At 54.2% G+C, this 15,300-nt stretch overlaps 1 long non-coding RNA gene across 1 annotated transcript in view; it reads left to right on the top strand.

The window, feature by feature from the left end:
• LOC142051272 (uncharacterized) overlaps positions 1–14,714 on the top strand; it is a 102,635-nt gene extending 87,921 nt beyond the window's left edge. Inside the window, exon 7 of the long non-coding RNA XR_012658384.1 lies at positions 14,138–14,714. This is a non-coding gene — a long non-coding RNA (uncharacterized LOC142051272). The remainder of the gene's footprint in view (positions 1–14,137) is intronic.
• Positions 14,715–15,300: the final 586 nt, after the last annotated feature.

Genomic DNA, 15,300 nt, shown 5'->3' with positions numbered 1-15,300 from the left:
GGGAACTGGGATGTACTGGGAGGGAACTGGGAGTGAACTGGGAGGGAACTGTGAAGTACTGGGATGTACTTAGAGGGAACTGGGATGTACTGGGAGGGAACTGGGATGTACTGGGTGGAAAGTGTTGGGAATTGGGATTTACTGGGAGGGAACTGGGATGGACTGGGAGGGAACTGGGATGTAGTGGGACATACTGGGAGGGAACTGGGATGTACTGGGGTGTACTGGGAGGGAACTGTTATGTACCGAGGGGGAACTGGGATGTACTGGGAGTGAACTGTGAAGTACTGGGATGTACTTAGAGGGAAGTGGGAGGGAACTTGGATGTAGTGGGAGGGAACTGGGATTTACTTGGAGGAAAGTGGCATGTACTGGGATGTACTGGAATGGAACTGGGAGTGAACTGTGTGTGAACTGTGAGGGAACTGGGATGTACTGTGAGGGAACTGGGATGTACTGGGATGTACTGGGACGGACTGGGAGGGAACTGGGATGTACTGGGAGGGATCTGGGATGTACTGGGATGCACTGGTAGGGAACTGGGATGTACTGGGAGGAAACTGGAATGTCCCAGTTGACACCCACTTCCCTCCCAGTGCCTCCCAGTATATCCCAGTTTCCTCCCAGTACATCCCAGTAAATCCCAGCTCGCTGCCAGTACATCCCAGTACATCGCAGTACATTCCAGTTCCGTTCCTGTACATCCCAATACATCCCCGTTCCATGCCAGTACATCCCAGTTCCCAACCAGTTCATCCCCGTACATTCCAGTTCCCTCCCGGTTCACTACCACTTCTTTCCCAGTTCCGTCCCATTACATCCCAGTTCCGTCCCATTACATCCCAGTTCCGTCCCATTACATCCCAGTACATCCCAGGTCCCTCCCAGTACATCGCAGTTCCCTTCCAGTACATCCCAGGTCCCTCCCAGTACTGGGAGGGAACTGGGATGTACTGGGAGGCACTACAATGTGCGGGGATGCCCTGGGATGTACTGTGGAGGAACTAGGATGTACAGGCTTGTACTGGGTTGTACCGGGTGGAACTGGCAGGGATTTGGGATGTACCAGGATCTACTGGGATGTACTGGGAGGTAACTGTTATGTACTGGGAAGGAACAGGGAGGGAACTGGGATGTACTGGTAGGGAACTGGGATGTACTGGGAGGGAACTGGGACGTACTGTGAGGACACTGGGATGTACTGGTATGTACTGGGAGGGAAGTGTTATGTACTGAGGGGAACTGGGACATACTGGGATGTACTGGGAGGGAACTGTGAAGTACTGGGATGTACTGGGAGTGAACTGGGAGGGAACTGGTATGTAGTAGGATGTACTGGGAGGGAACTGGGATGTACTGGGAGGGAACTGGGATGTACTGGGATGTAGTGGGAGGGAACTGGGAGGGAACTGGGATGTACTGGGAGCGAACTGGTATGTACTGGGAGGGAACTGGGATGTACTGGGACATACTGGCAGGGAACTGGGATGTACTGGGAGGGGATTGGGACGGACTGGGAGGGAACTGGGATGTACTGGGCTGCACTGGTAGGGAACTGGGATGTACTGGGAGGAAACTGGAATGTCCCAGTTGACACCCACTTCCCTCCCAGTTTCCTCCCAGTATATCCCAGTTTCCTCCCAGTATATCCCAGTTTCCTCCCAGTACATCCCAGTAAATCCCAGTTTGCTCCCAGTACATCGCAGTACATTCCAGTTCTGTTCCTGTACATCCCAATACATCCCCGTTCCATGCCAGTACATCCCAGTTTCCTACCAGTTCATCCCCGTACATCCCAATTCCCTCCCAGTTCACTACCACTTCTTTCCCAGTGCCTCCCAATACATCCCAGTTCCGTCCCATTACATCCCAGTACATCCCAGTTCCCTCCCAGTACGTCCCAGTTCCCTCCCAGTACATCCCAGGTCCCTCCCAGTACTGGGAGGGAACTGGGATGTACTGGGAGGCACTACAATGTGCGGGGATGCCCTGGGATGTACTGTGGAGGAACTAGGATGTACAGGCTTGTACTGGGTTGTACCGGGTGGAACTGGCAGGGATTTGAAATGTCCTAGGATCTACTAGGATGTACTGGGAGGTAACTGTTATGTACTGGGAGTGAACTGGGAGGGAACTGGGATGTACTGGGAGGGAACTGGGACGTACCGTGAGGACACTGGGATGTACTGGTATGTACTGGGAGGGAAGTGTTATGTACTGAGGGGAACTGGGACGTACTGGGATGTACTGGGAGGGAACTGTGAAGTACTGGGATGTACTGGGAGTGAACTGGGAGGGAACTGGTATGTAGTAGGATGTACTGGGTGGGAACTGGGATGTACCAGGATGTACTGGGAGGGAACTGGTATGTACTGGGAGGGAACTGGGATGTACTGGGATGTAGTGGGAGGGAACTGGGAGGGAACTGGGATGTACTGGGAGGGAAGTGGTATGTACTGGGAGGGAACTGGGATGTACTGGGACATACTGGCAGGGAACTGGGATGTACTGGGAGGGGATTGGGACGGACTGGGAGGGAACTGGGATGTACTGGGCTGCACTGGTAGGGAACTGGGATGTACTGGGAGGAAACTGGAATGTCCCAGTTGACACCCACTTCCCTCCCAGTTTCCTCCCAGTATATCCCAGTTTCCTCCCAGTATATCCCAGTTTCCTCCCAGTACATCCCAGTAAATCCCAGTTTGCTCCCAGTACATCGCAGTACATTCCAGTTCTGTTCCTGTACATCCCAATACATCCCCGTTCCATGCCAGTACATCCCAGTTTCCTACCAGTTCATCCCCGTACATCCCAATTCCCTCCCGGTTCACTACCACTTCTTTCCCAGTGCCTCCCAATACATCCCAGTTCCGTCCCATTACATCCCAGTACATCCCAGTTCCCTCCCAGTACGTCCCAGTTCCCTCCCAGTACATCCCAGGTCCCTCCCAGTACTGGGAGGGAACTGGGATGTACTGGGAGGCACTACAATGTGCGGGGATGCCCTGGGATGTACTGTGGAGGAACTAGGATGTACAGGCTTGTACTCGGTTGTACCGGGTGGAACTGGCAGGGATTTAGGATGTACCAGGATCTACTGGGATGTACTGGGATGTACTGGGAGGTAACTGTTATGTACTGGGAGTGAACTGGGAGGGAACTGGGATGTACTGGTAGGGAACTGGGATGTACTGTGAGGGAACTGGGACGTACTGTGAGGACACTGGGATGTACTGTTATGTACTGGGAGGGAAGTGTTATGTACTGAGGGGAACTGGTGTGTACTGGGATGTACTGGGAGGGAACTGTGAAGTACTGGGATGTACTGGGAGTGAACTGGGAGGGAACTGGTATGTAGTAGGATGTACTGGGTGGGAACTGGGATGTACCAGGATGTACTGGGATGTACTGGGAGGGAACTGGTATGTACTGGGAGGGAACTGGGATGTAGTGGGAGGGAACTGGGATGTACTGGGAGGGAACTGGTATGTACTGGGAGGGAACTGGGATGTACTGGGACATACTGGCGGGGAACTGGGATGTACTGGGAGGGGATTGGGATGTACTGGGAGGGAACTTGGATGTGTTGGGAGGGAAGTGTTATGTACCAAGGGGGAACTGGGACGTACTGGGATGTAGTGGGAGTGAACTGTGAAGTACTGGGATGTACTGTGAGGGAACTGGGATGTACTGGGAGGGAACTGGGAGTGAACTGGGAGGGAACTGTGAAGTACTGGGATGTACTTAGAGGGAACTGGGATGTACTGGGAGGGAACTGGGATGTACTGGGTGGAAAGTGTTGGGAATTGGGATTTACTGGGAGGGAACTGGGATGGACTGGGAGGGAACTGGGATGTAGTGGGACATACTGGGAGGGAACTGGGATGTACTGGGGTGTACTGGGAGGGAACTGTTATGTACCGAGGGGGAACTGGGATGTACTGGGAGTGAACTGTGAAGTACTGGGATGTACTTAGAGGGAAGTGGGAGGGAACTTGGATGTAGTGGGAGGGAACTGGGATTTACTTGGAGGAAAGTGGCATGTACTGGGATGTACTGGAATGGAACTGGGAGTGAACTGTGTGTGAACTGTGAGGGAACTGGGATGTACTGTGAGGGAACTGGGATGTACTGGGATGTACTGGGACGGACTGGGAGGGAACTGGGATGTACTGGGAGGGATCTGGGATGTACTGGGCTGCACTGGTAGGGAACTGGGATGTACTGGGAGGAAACTGGAATGTCCCAGTTGACACCCACTTCCCTCCCAATGCCTCCCAGTATATCCCAGTTTCCTCCCAGTACATCCCAGTAAATCCCAGCTCGCTGCCAGTACATCCCAGTACATCGCAGTACATTCCAGTTCCGTTCCTGTACATCCCAATACATCCCCGTTCCATGCCAGTACCTCCCAGTTCCCAACCAGTTCATCCCCCTACATTCCAGTTCCCTCCCGGTTCACTACCACTTCTTTCCCAGTTCCGTCCCATTACATCCCAGTTCCGTCCCATTACATCCCAGTACATCCCAGGTCCCTCCCAGTACATCCCAGTTCCCTCCCAGTACTGGGAGGGAACTGGGATGTACTGGGAGGCACTACAATGTGCGGGGATGCCCTGGGATGTACTGTGGAGGAACTAGGATGTACAGGCTTGTACTGGGTTGTACCGGGTGGAACTGGCAGGGATTTGGGATGTACCAGGATCTACTGGGATGTACTGGGAGGTAACTGTTATGTACTGGGAAGGAACAGGGAGGGAACTGGGATGTACTGGTAGGGAACTGGGATGTACTGTGAGGGAACTGGGACGTACTGTGAGGACACTGGGATGTACTGGTATGTACTGGGAGGGAAGTGTTATGTACTGAGGGGAACTGGGACGTACTGGGATGTACTGGGAGGGAACTGTGAAGTACTGGGATGTACTGGGAGTGAACTGGGAGGGAACTGGTAGGTAGTAGGATGTACTGGGAGGGAACTGGGATGTACTGGGAGGGAACTGGGATGTACTGGGATGTAGTGGGAGGGAACTGGGAGGGAACTGGGATGTACTGGGAGCGAACTGGTATGTACTGGGAGGGAACTGGGATGTACTGGGACATACTGGCAGGGAACTGGGATGTACTGGGAGGGGATTGGGACGGACTGGGAGGGAACTGGGATGTACTGGGCTGCACTGGTAGGGAACTGGGATGTACTGGGAGGAAACTGGAATGTCCCAGTTGACACCCACTTCCCTCCCAGTTTCCTCCCAGTATATCCCAGTTTCCTCCCAGTATATCCCAGTTTCCTCCCAGTACATCCCAGTAAATCCCAGTTTGCTCCCAGTACATCGCAGTACATTCCAGTTCTGTTCCTGTACATCCCAATACATCCCCGTTCCATGCCAGTACATCCCAGTTTCCTACCAGTTCATCCCCGTACATCCCAATTCCCTCCCGGTTCACTACCACTTCTTTCCCAGTGCCTCCCAATACATCCCAGTTCCGTCCCATTACATCCCAGTACATCCCAGTTCCCTCCCAGTACGTCCCAGTTCCCTCCCAGTACATCCCAGGTTCCTCCCAGTACTGGGAGGGAACTGGGATGTACTGGGAGGCACTACAATTTGCGGGGATGCCCTGGGATGTACTGTGGAGGAACTAGGATGTACAGGCTTGTACTGGGTTGTACCGGGTGGAACTGGCAGGGATTTAGGATGTACCAGGATCTACTGGGATGTACTGGGATGTACTGGGAGGTAACTGTTATGTACTGGGAGTGAACTGGGAGGGAACTGGGATGTACTGGTAGGGAACTGGGATGTACTGTGAGGGAACTGGGACGTACTGTGAGGACACTGGGATGTACTGTTATGTACTGGGAGGGAAGTGTTATGTACTGAGGGGAACTGGTGTGTACTGGGATGTACTGGGAGGGAACTGTGAAGTACTGGGATGTACTGGGAGTGAACTGGGAGGGAACTGGTATGTAGTAGGATGTACTGGGTGGGAACTGGGATGTACCAGGATGTACTGGGATGTACTGGGAGGGAACTGGTATGTACTGGGAGGGAACTGGGATGTAGTGGGAGGGAACTGGGAGGGAACTGGGATGTACTGGGAGGGAACTGGTATGTACTGGGAGGGAACTGGGATGTACTGGGACATACTGGCGGGGAACTGGGATGTACTGGGAGGGGATTGGGATGTACTGGGAGGGAACTTGGATGTGTTGGGAGGGAAGTGTTATGTACCAAGGGGGAACTGGGACGTACTGGGATGTAGTGGGAGTGAACTGTGAAGTACTGGGATGTACTGTGAGGGAACTGGGATGTACTGGGAGGGAACTGGGATGTACTGGGATGTACTGGGAGGGACTGGGAGGGATCTGGGATGTACTGGGCTGCACTGGTAGGGAACTGGGATGTACTGGGAGGAAACTGGAATGTCCCAGTTGACACCCACTTCCCTCCCAGGTTCCTCCCAGTATATCCCAGTTTCCTCCCAGTATATCCCAGTTTCCTCCCAGTACATCCCAGTAAATCCCAGCTCGCTGCCAGTACATCCCAATACATCGCCGTACATTCCAGTTCCGTTCCTGTCCATCCCAATACATCCCCGTTCCATGCCAGTACATCCCAGTTTCCTACCAGTTCATCCCCGTACATCCCAATTCCCTCCCGGTTCACTACCACTTCTTTCCCAGTGCCTCCCAATACATCCCAGTTCCGTCCCATTACATCCCAGTACATCCCAGGTCCCTCCCAGTACATCCCAGGTCCCTCCCAGTACATCCCAGTTCCCTCCCAGTACATCCCAGGTCCCTCCCAGTACATCCCAGGTCCCTCTCAGTTAATCCCAGGTCCCTCCCAGTACTGGGAGGGAACTGGGATGTACTGGGAGGCACTACAATGTGCGGGGATGCCCTGGGATGTACTGTGGAGGAACTAGGATGTACAGGCTTGTACTCGGTTGTACCGGGTGGAACTGGCAGGGATTTGGGATGTACCAGGATCTACTGGGATGTACTGGGAGGTAGCTGTTATGTACTGGGAAGGAACAGGGAGGGAACTGGGATGTACTGGTAGGGAACTGGGATGTACTGTGAGGGAACTGGGACGTACTGTGAGGACACTGGGATGTACTGGTATGTACTGGGAGGGAAGTGTTATGTACTGAGGGGAACTGGGACGTACTGGGATGTACTGGGAGGGAACTGTGAAGTACTGGGATGTACTGGGAGTGAACTGGGAGGGAACTGGTATGTAGTAGGATGTACTGGGAGGGAACTGGGATGTACCGGGAGGGAACTGGGATGTACTGGGAGGGAACTGGGATGTACTGGGAGGGAACTGGGATGTACTGGGATGTAGTGGGAGGGAACTGGGAGGAAACTGGGATGTACTGGGAGGGAACTGGTATGTACTGGGAGGGAACTGGGATGTACTGGGACATACTGGCAGGGAACTGGGATGTACTGGGAGGGGATTGGGACGGACTGGGAGGGAACTGGGATGTACTGGGCTGCACTGGTAGGGAACTGGGATGTACTGGGAGGAAACTGGAATGTCCCAGTTGACACCCACTTCCCTCCCAATGCCTCCCAGTATATCCCAGTTTCCTCCCAGTATATCCCAGTTTCCTCCCAGTACATCCCAGTAAATCCCAGCTCGCTGCCAGTACATGCCAATACATCGCTGTACATTCCAGTTCTGTTCCTGTACATCCCAATACATCCCCGTTCCATGCCAGTACATCCCAGTTTCCTGCCAGTTCATCCCAGGTCCCTCCCAGTACTGGGAGGGAACTGGGATGTACTGGGAGGCACTACAATGTGCGGGGATGTCCTGGGATGTACCGTGGAGGAACTAGGATGTACAGGCTTGTACTGGGTTGTACCGGGTGGAACTGGCAGGGATTTGGGATGTACCAGGATGTACTGGGATGTACTGGGATGTACTGGGAGGTAACTGTTGTGTACTGGGAGTGAACTGGGAGGGACCTGGGATGTACTGGAAGGCACTACAATGTGCGGGGATGCACAGGGATGTACTGTGGAGGAACTAGGATGTACAGGCTTGTACTGGGTTGTACCGGGTGGAACTGGCAGGGATTTGAAATGTCCTAGTATCTACTAGGATGTACTGGGATGTACTGGGAGGTAACTGTTGTGTACTGGGAGTGAACTGGGAGGGAACTGTGAAGTACTGGGATGTACTTAGAGGGAACTGGGATGTACTGGGAGGGAACTGGGATGTACTGGGTGGAAAGTGTTGGGAATTGGGATTTACTGGGAGGGAACTGGGATGTAGTGGGACATACTGGGAGGGAACTGTGGTGTACTGGGGTGTACTGGGAGGGAATTGTTATGTACCGAGGGGGAACTGGGATGTACTGGGAGTGAACTGTGAAGTACTGGGATGTCCTTAGAGGGAAGTGGGAGGGAACTTGGATTTAGTGGGAGGGAACTGGGATTTACTTGGAGGAAAGTGGCATGTACTGGGCTGTACTGGAATGGAACTGGGAGTGAACTGTGTGTGAACTGTGAGGGAACTGGGATGTACTGTGAGGGAACTGGGATGTACTGGGACGTACTGGGACAGACTGGGAGGGATCTGGGATGTACTGGGAGGGATCTGGGATGTACTGGGAGGCACTACAATGTGCGGGGTTGCCCTGGGATGTACTGTGGAGGAACTAGGATGTACAGGCTTGTACTGGGTTGTACCGGGTGGAACTGGCAGGGATTTGGGATGTACCAGGATCTACTGGGATGTACTGGGATGTACTGGGAGGTAACTGTTGTGTACTGGGAGTGAACTGGGAGAGAACTGGGATGTACTGGGAGGGAACTGGGATGTACTGTGAGGACACTGGGATGTACTGGTATGTACTGGGAGGTACTGAGGGGAACTGGGACGTACTGGGACGTGCTGGGAGGGAACTATGAAGTATTGGGATGTACTTAGAGGGAACTGGGATGTACTGGTAGGGAACTGGTATGTACTGGGTGGAAAGTGTTGGGAATTGGGATTTACTGGGAGGGAACTGGGATGGACTGGGAGGGAACTGGGATGTAGTGGGACATACTGGGAGGGAACTGGGATGTACTGGGGTGTACTGGGAGGGAACTGTTATGTACCGAGGGGGAACTGGGATGTACTGGGAGTGAACTGTGAAGTACTGGGATGTACTTAGAGGGAAGTGGGAGGGAACTTGGATGTAGTGGGAGGGAACTGGGATTTACTTGGAGGAAAGTGGCATGTACTGGGATGTAGTGGGATGGAACTGGGAGTGAACTGTGTGTGAACTGTGAGGGAACTGGGATGTACTGTGAGGGAACTGGGATGTACTGGGATGTACTGGGACGGACTGGGAGGGAACTGGGATGTACTGGGAGGGATCTGGGATGTACTGGGCTGCACTGGTAGGGAACTGGGATGTACTGGGAGGAAACTGGAATGTCCCAGTTGACACCCACTTCCCTCCCAATGCCTCCCAGTATATCCCAGTTTCCTCCCAGTATATCCCAGTTTCCTCCCAGTACATCCCAGTAAATCCCAGTTTGCTCCCAGTACATCCCAGTACATCGCAGTACATTCCAGTTACGTTCCTGTACATCCCAATACATCCCCGTTCCATGCCAGTACATCCCAGTTCCCTACCAGTTCATCCCCGTACATCCCAATTCCCTCCCGGTTCACTACCACTTCTTTCCCAGTTCCATCCCATTACATCCCAGTTCCGTCCCATTACATCCCAGCACATCCCAGTTCCCTCCCAGTACATCCCAGTTCCCTCCCAGTACATCCCAGGTCCCTCCCAGTACTGGGAGGGAACTGGGATGTACTGGGAGGCACTACAATGTGCGGGGATGCACAGGGATGTACCGTGGAGGAACTAGGATGTACAGGCTTGTACTGGGTTGTACCGGGTGGAACTGGCATGGATTTGGGATGTACCAGGATCTACTGGGATGTACTGGGAGGTAACTGTTATGTACTGGGAAGGAACTGGGAGGGAACTGGGATGTACTGGTAGGGAACTGGGATGTACTGGGAGGGAACTGGGACGTAGTGTGAGGACACTGGGATGTACTGTTATGTACGGGGAGGGAAGTGTTATGTACTGAGGGGAACTGGGACGTACTGGGATGTGCTGGGAGGGAACTGTGAAGTACTGGGATGTACTTAGAGGGAACTGGGATGTACTGGGAGGGAACTGTGAAGTACTGGGATGTACTGGGATGGAACTGGGATGGAACTGGGAGGGAACTGGGAGGGAACTGGTATGTAGTAGGATGTACTGGTTGGGAACTGGGATGTACCAGGATGTACTGGGATGTACTGGGAGGGAACTGGGATGTACTGGGATGTACTGGGAGGGAACTGGGATGTACTGTGAGGGAACTGGGATGTACTGGGACATACTGGCAGGGAACTGGGATGTACTGGGAGGGAATCGGGATGTAATGGGAGGGAACTGGGATGTATTGGGAGGGAAGTGTTATGTACCAAGGGGGAACTGGGACGTACTGGGATGTAGTGGGAGTGAACTGTGAAGTACTGGGATGTACTGTGAGGGAACTGGGATGTACTGGGAGGGAACTTTGAAGTACTGGGATGTACTTAGAGGAAACTGGGAGGCAACTGGCATGTACTGGGATGTACTGGAATGGAACTGGGAGTGAACTGTGTGTGAACTGGGAGGGAACTGGGATGTACTGTGAGGGAACTGGGATGTACTGGGACGGACTGGGAAGGAACTGGGACGGACTGGGAGGGATCTGGGATGTACTGGGCTGCACTGGTAGGCAACTGGGATGTACTGGGAGGGAACTGGGATGTACTGGGCGTCGCTGGGAGGGAGCTGGGATGTACTGGGATCCATACTGTGTGGCATGTTGGTCATTAGTGGGACGCACTGGTCTATACGCGCGGGCTGATATCTGACCCCTCTGGCCCCACCCACCTTTGCGACAGGCCCCGCCCCCTGGCGAGGGCCTGGTGGGGTGGGGCCGTGCTCGTGTGCTCCCCAGCATCCCCAGTTAGCAACAGGTCCCACCCCCTGGTGACAGCCTGGGGGTGTTGCTGGTGCTGCCTGGCCCCACCCTCCATAGCAACAGGCCCTGCCCTTGGTGATGGCTCCAGGGGCATTGCCAGCGTCCCTTTGGACACACCCCCTTAGTGACAGGCCCCACCCCCCGGCAACGGCCCGGGGGGCGGTGCCGGCTCTCTCCCCTTAGCGACAGGCCCCACCCCCCGGCAACGGCCCGGGGGGCGGTGCCGGCTCTCTCCCCTTAGCGACAGGCCCCGCCCCCCGGCAACAGCCCGAGCCTGTGTTTGCTCCGCTCGGGGGGCTCGGTTTGGGTGTTTTCTCTCCCCCCTCCCTCCCGTGCCGGGAACTCCAGGCGGCTCTCGTACGGCTCCCGGGGCCTTCACCCCCCGGGGGGCTCGGCCCGCCCCTTTCGCGGGGCGCTGTGGGAAGGGCGGGGGCGGGGCCCGGGGGTCGAAGAGCCCCGGCTCTGGCCCTGGGCTTCTCTGGCGTCGGTGCTCCCGTGTTCCCTCGGGCGGTCGCAGCTTTGGGGCTGTCTCAGCCCCCCGGGCAGGCGTGCTCTGGCGTTTAGAGAAGCGGAGGCGTTGCCTGAGGTAAGGATTCCAGAGCTTGGCACTCTTTGGCGGCATCTGTACTAGAAAGGTCCCTTGTGGCCTGCTTTGCTTTTTTTCTCCCAGGATGCTGTTTTGGGCGCTGAGGGGGCGGTGAGACGGGTTAGTGGTATGGTGTTCTGTTTGGGGTTTGGTTTTTGCTTTGCTGTTTTTTTTCCCCTCGTGAGATCATTTTATTGTGCTGCTGCAATTCCTGTCTTTACTGAACCCGGAACCTTGGGGGTTTTCACTAGTTGTGCCGTTCACTGTTTCAGGTGTTGCCTTGGCCTCTCAACAGCCGTGGCACAACCTGCAGCGATGCTGCCTCTCCAGGCCCCCGCAGGCCCCGCTTTCTTGTCCAGCCAGGCGGGAAAGCGTGGTTGTTGCAGAAACAGCTACGCCCTGCGACTCCTCCTCAGGTTGTTGGCTCGGCCCCAACAGCGTACAGGCTGCTGAGGTCACCGCCTCCGCGCGGGACGCAGGCGGCCCGGAGAGCTTTACCCCGCGCCATTTCCGTCCCCTCTGGGCAGCAGCGGAGCTGCCGCCGCTTCAGGCGGCCGCTTTCTCGAGGGCGAGGAGCTGGGATGACAACGGGCCGCTGCAGGCTCTGGTCAGGGTAAGAGGCTGTTCCCTGGGGAGCCGGCGCAGGGGGAGCGGAGGTACGCACGGGCACTTGTCGGTGCCCCTGGCCGGTAAAGGGAAGGTTAAATTGTTAGAGTGCAAATAAATACATATTATTTAGGGAGGAGTCGTGACTAAATTTAATCACACCTATTACTGAACAAACCAGGCAGTCATTATTCCTAATCTGTAGTTAAAAAAAATAAAGGCAGTCCTTTTTTATGCCATAAATAGAGTTGCGAGTCATTAATAGCTCAATCTAAATACAGCCGTTACTAAATCAACTGCAGGCATTAATGACTCCTGATCAGAAACAAAATAAGGAAATTTTCGAATCTAGAATGAAAATCGACCCGGAAAGCTAAATTGGGAGCGGGTAGTACTGAAATTGTAACAGGGCTGTTAGAAAGTTCAGAGGCAGCGACAGCTCCTGCTTCCAACCCAAGCAGTAAACGAAGCTTTAGGTTCTTAAATGAAGAGAAATAAAGGTGAGCTGTTAAACAGTGGCTGGGGTCAAGCGTAGCTATTAAGAAAATTTGCAGGTACGGGTGATTCCTGAGCAGAACTAACAATTCCAGAAGATTTAGATTTAAAAACTACAGAGCTAATGGAGTGCCACAACCGCCCGGATGTAACTGCAGCCGCTTTGGGGGAATGCCCCAGCCCCCCCAGCCACCGCTATTAATTACTGCCAAGGAGAGCGAAAGTGAAAGTAGAAGCAGTGCAGGTGAAGTGTGAGCAGTACGCTTTTTCCTAAGTCATCTCTTCGTGTCAGGAGAGGAAAGAAAATGGAAAGAAGATGTTTGCAGGGGGTCTGTGCTGGGTTACCTGCGCGTCTCTTCCGTGCGTCCTTGAGGAGACATTTAGCTCCTGTTGGGCGCTCGCAGGTGGAGACAGGGCGAGCTGGAGGCAGGATCGGTGCCGGCACTGATAAAGGGATGGGCAACGAGCGGAGAGAAGAGGGGGCAAGGGCTGAAAAAGGGTCACCGGTTCTGCAGGGAAGGCAGCGGGATGTGACTCGGCAACCGCTCTGACGAGCGCAGGGTCATTCGCTGCGATGAAGTCAGGGTCTGCGGCTGGCCCGGAGAGGCAGCAGAAATCCCAAACTCTTTGCAGGGGTACCGGCCAGATTAGGGCAACACCTGAACAGTAAAACCATTTAGAGGAAGCAGAGCTGGGCTGCACCGCGTGGCCAACCTCCCTCTTCTCCGTGAGTCCCAAAGGGGCAGCTCCAAGAATGTGCTGAGAATTCATCCCTTGCGCTAAAAATGAGACGCAAGTAGCACCCACCCGTGAATTTTATTTTCTCTCTCGCTCTGCGGCTCCTGCCTGCTTGTCTCTCCTCAGTGCTCACCTGCACCTGTGCTCGGATGGGGCAGCTGAGGGAAGGTGCTGCCATCTCCCCAGCCCCGGCGGACCGCCCCTCAGCTGTGTCCTCTGTCAGGGAGCGTCGTCATCTCTCCTGCCTCCCAGAGCGTGTCCTGTAGTGGCAGACGCGCGGGCTTTTCCCTGCACGCGCATACGGGAAGGGAAGGGAAGGGAAGGGAAGCACAGTGAGAGCTGGGCTTGTCAAAGAGTAATGGGGGTGGTGGGAAGCGTAGCTAGAACCGGAGAGCTACAGCGCAAAAGCGAAGCGGACGGGACACAAAAGTAAAATGGTGCACAGGAATGCTGAGGAGAGAACTCCCGCAGCACACAGGAAATCAGTGTCAGAATCTATTGTCTTCTGACTGCCAAATTAAAAATAATGGCACGCTTTGCAACGCTAAGCTCGCTCTAATCGTCTGAACTGTTTCTTTCCAACCCCCACCGCCCCCAGCACACCGCTCAGCCTCCTCAGCCTGAAATGCCTTGTTTTCCTTCTTTTTTTTTTTTTTTTTTTATGACAGGGCAACTTCTGTTCCCGAGGTGGTGCCTACGGTACAGCTATCTCTTCGAAGACAGTTTGGTTTAGGTCAGAGAATGTTGAGCCTGGACTGAATCAGCCTCTGTTTCTATTTCTGGAAATCGTCGGTCCTGTGCATCAAGCCCGGAAAAAAGGAAATATGAACCAAAGGACGTGGGGCCTGCAGGGCTAGGAAATTATTTGAGAAGAGGTTCAGTGGGGAAATGACTCTTTGTCTGTGGGGCGTCCAGGCAAGCAACCCAGCTGCTAGAAAGCGGCGCTGTCCCCAGGATGGCCTCGGCGGTCCCGTTGGAGTCGGGGCAACAAGGACAAGGCAGGGTGAAGCATCTGGCCTGCCGTGTGGAACGTGACTGTACAAAGCACGTGTGATGCACTGCAAGTTTACTTGTTTAAACTGTGAGTTAAAGAAGGTGTGCGGTTGCTTTGTAAACAGCCGACGCTCTAAAGCTACACCCATCTAATTGCTAGCTGTATTAAATCTATCGTATTGCTGTTTCTGCATTAAAAAATAAAAAAGAAAAAAACCAACACACCTATGTAAGCACTTCTAAGTACAACGGAAAACCACTGTTTAACGCGTGGCATGTGTGGGTTGTTTTTTTGGGGTGGGAGGGTGGGGTGTATGACAAAAACCTGCGAGAGACACACGCACATACGCACATGTCATGTTTAGCGCTCACCTAAACCCAAAAAAGAAAATCCACTCTTTATTTTGCAGCATTAGCATTAGCTTCCAGCGCACAGCCTGAGCGCACACCTCTGCTCTCACCGTCTGCTCCCTCTTCAACCGTGTGTGGCTGTCATCAGCTTGCACAGGCTTTGCTCGTGCAAGTTTCCGCGACAGCTTACGAGAAGGCAGGGAAACCAACCCAGCAAGACGCGTAGTGCCTTCCTCTATGGGCTCCGTCCAGCCTTTGTTAAAATGAGCAGAAAAGAAATCTGCTGCTGCCTTTACCCTGACTGACTCTTACAGAGAGCATCTGACTTGACCCGCAGCAAAGTGATGCCCCAGGCAGCAGCACGTATTGGCGCGGACCGCGGTTTCACCCACCTGTTTTACTGCGCCGGTCCTTTCCCACGGCCGATGCCGCAGATGTGGCGCGCCCCACCCCCAAACCTCTTTACGAGGGTTCCCTGGGCTCTGCA

This window comes from Phalacrocorax aristotelis, unplaced genomic scaffold (genome assembly GCF_949628215.1).
Source record: "Phalacrocorax aristotelis unplaced genomic scaffold, bGulAri2.1 scaffold_92, whole genome shotgun sequence".
NCBI classification, from domain to species: Eukaryota; Metazoa; Chordata; class Aves; order Suliformes; family Phalacrocoracidae; genus Phalacrocorax; species Phalacrocorax aristotelis.
Note: the sequence above shows the minus strand (reverse complement) of the source record. Positions and strands in the feature narration are given on the sequence as shown.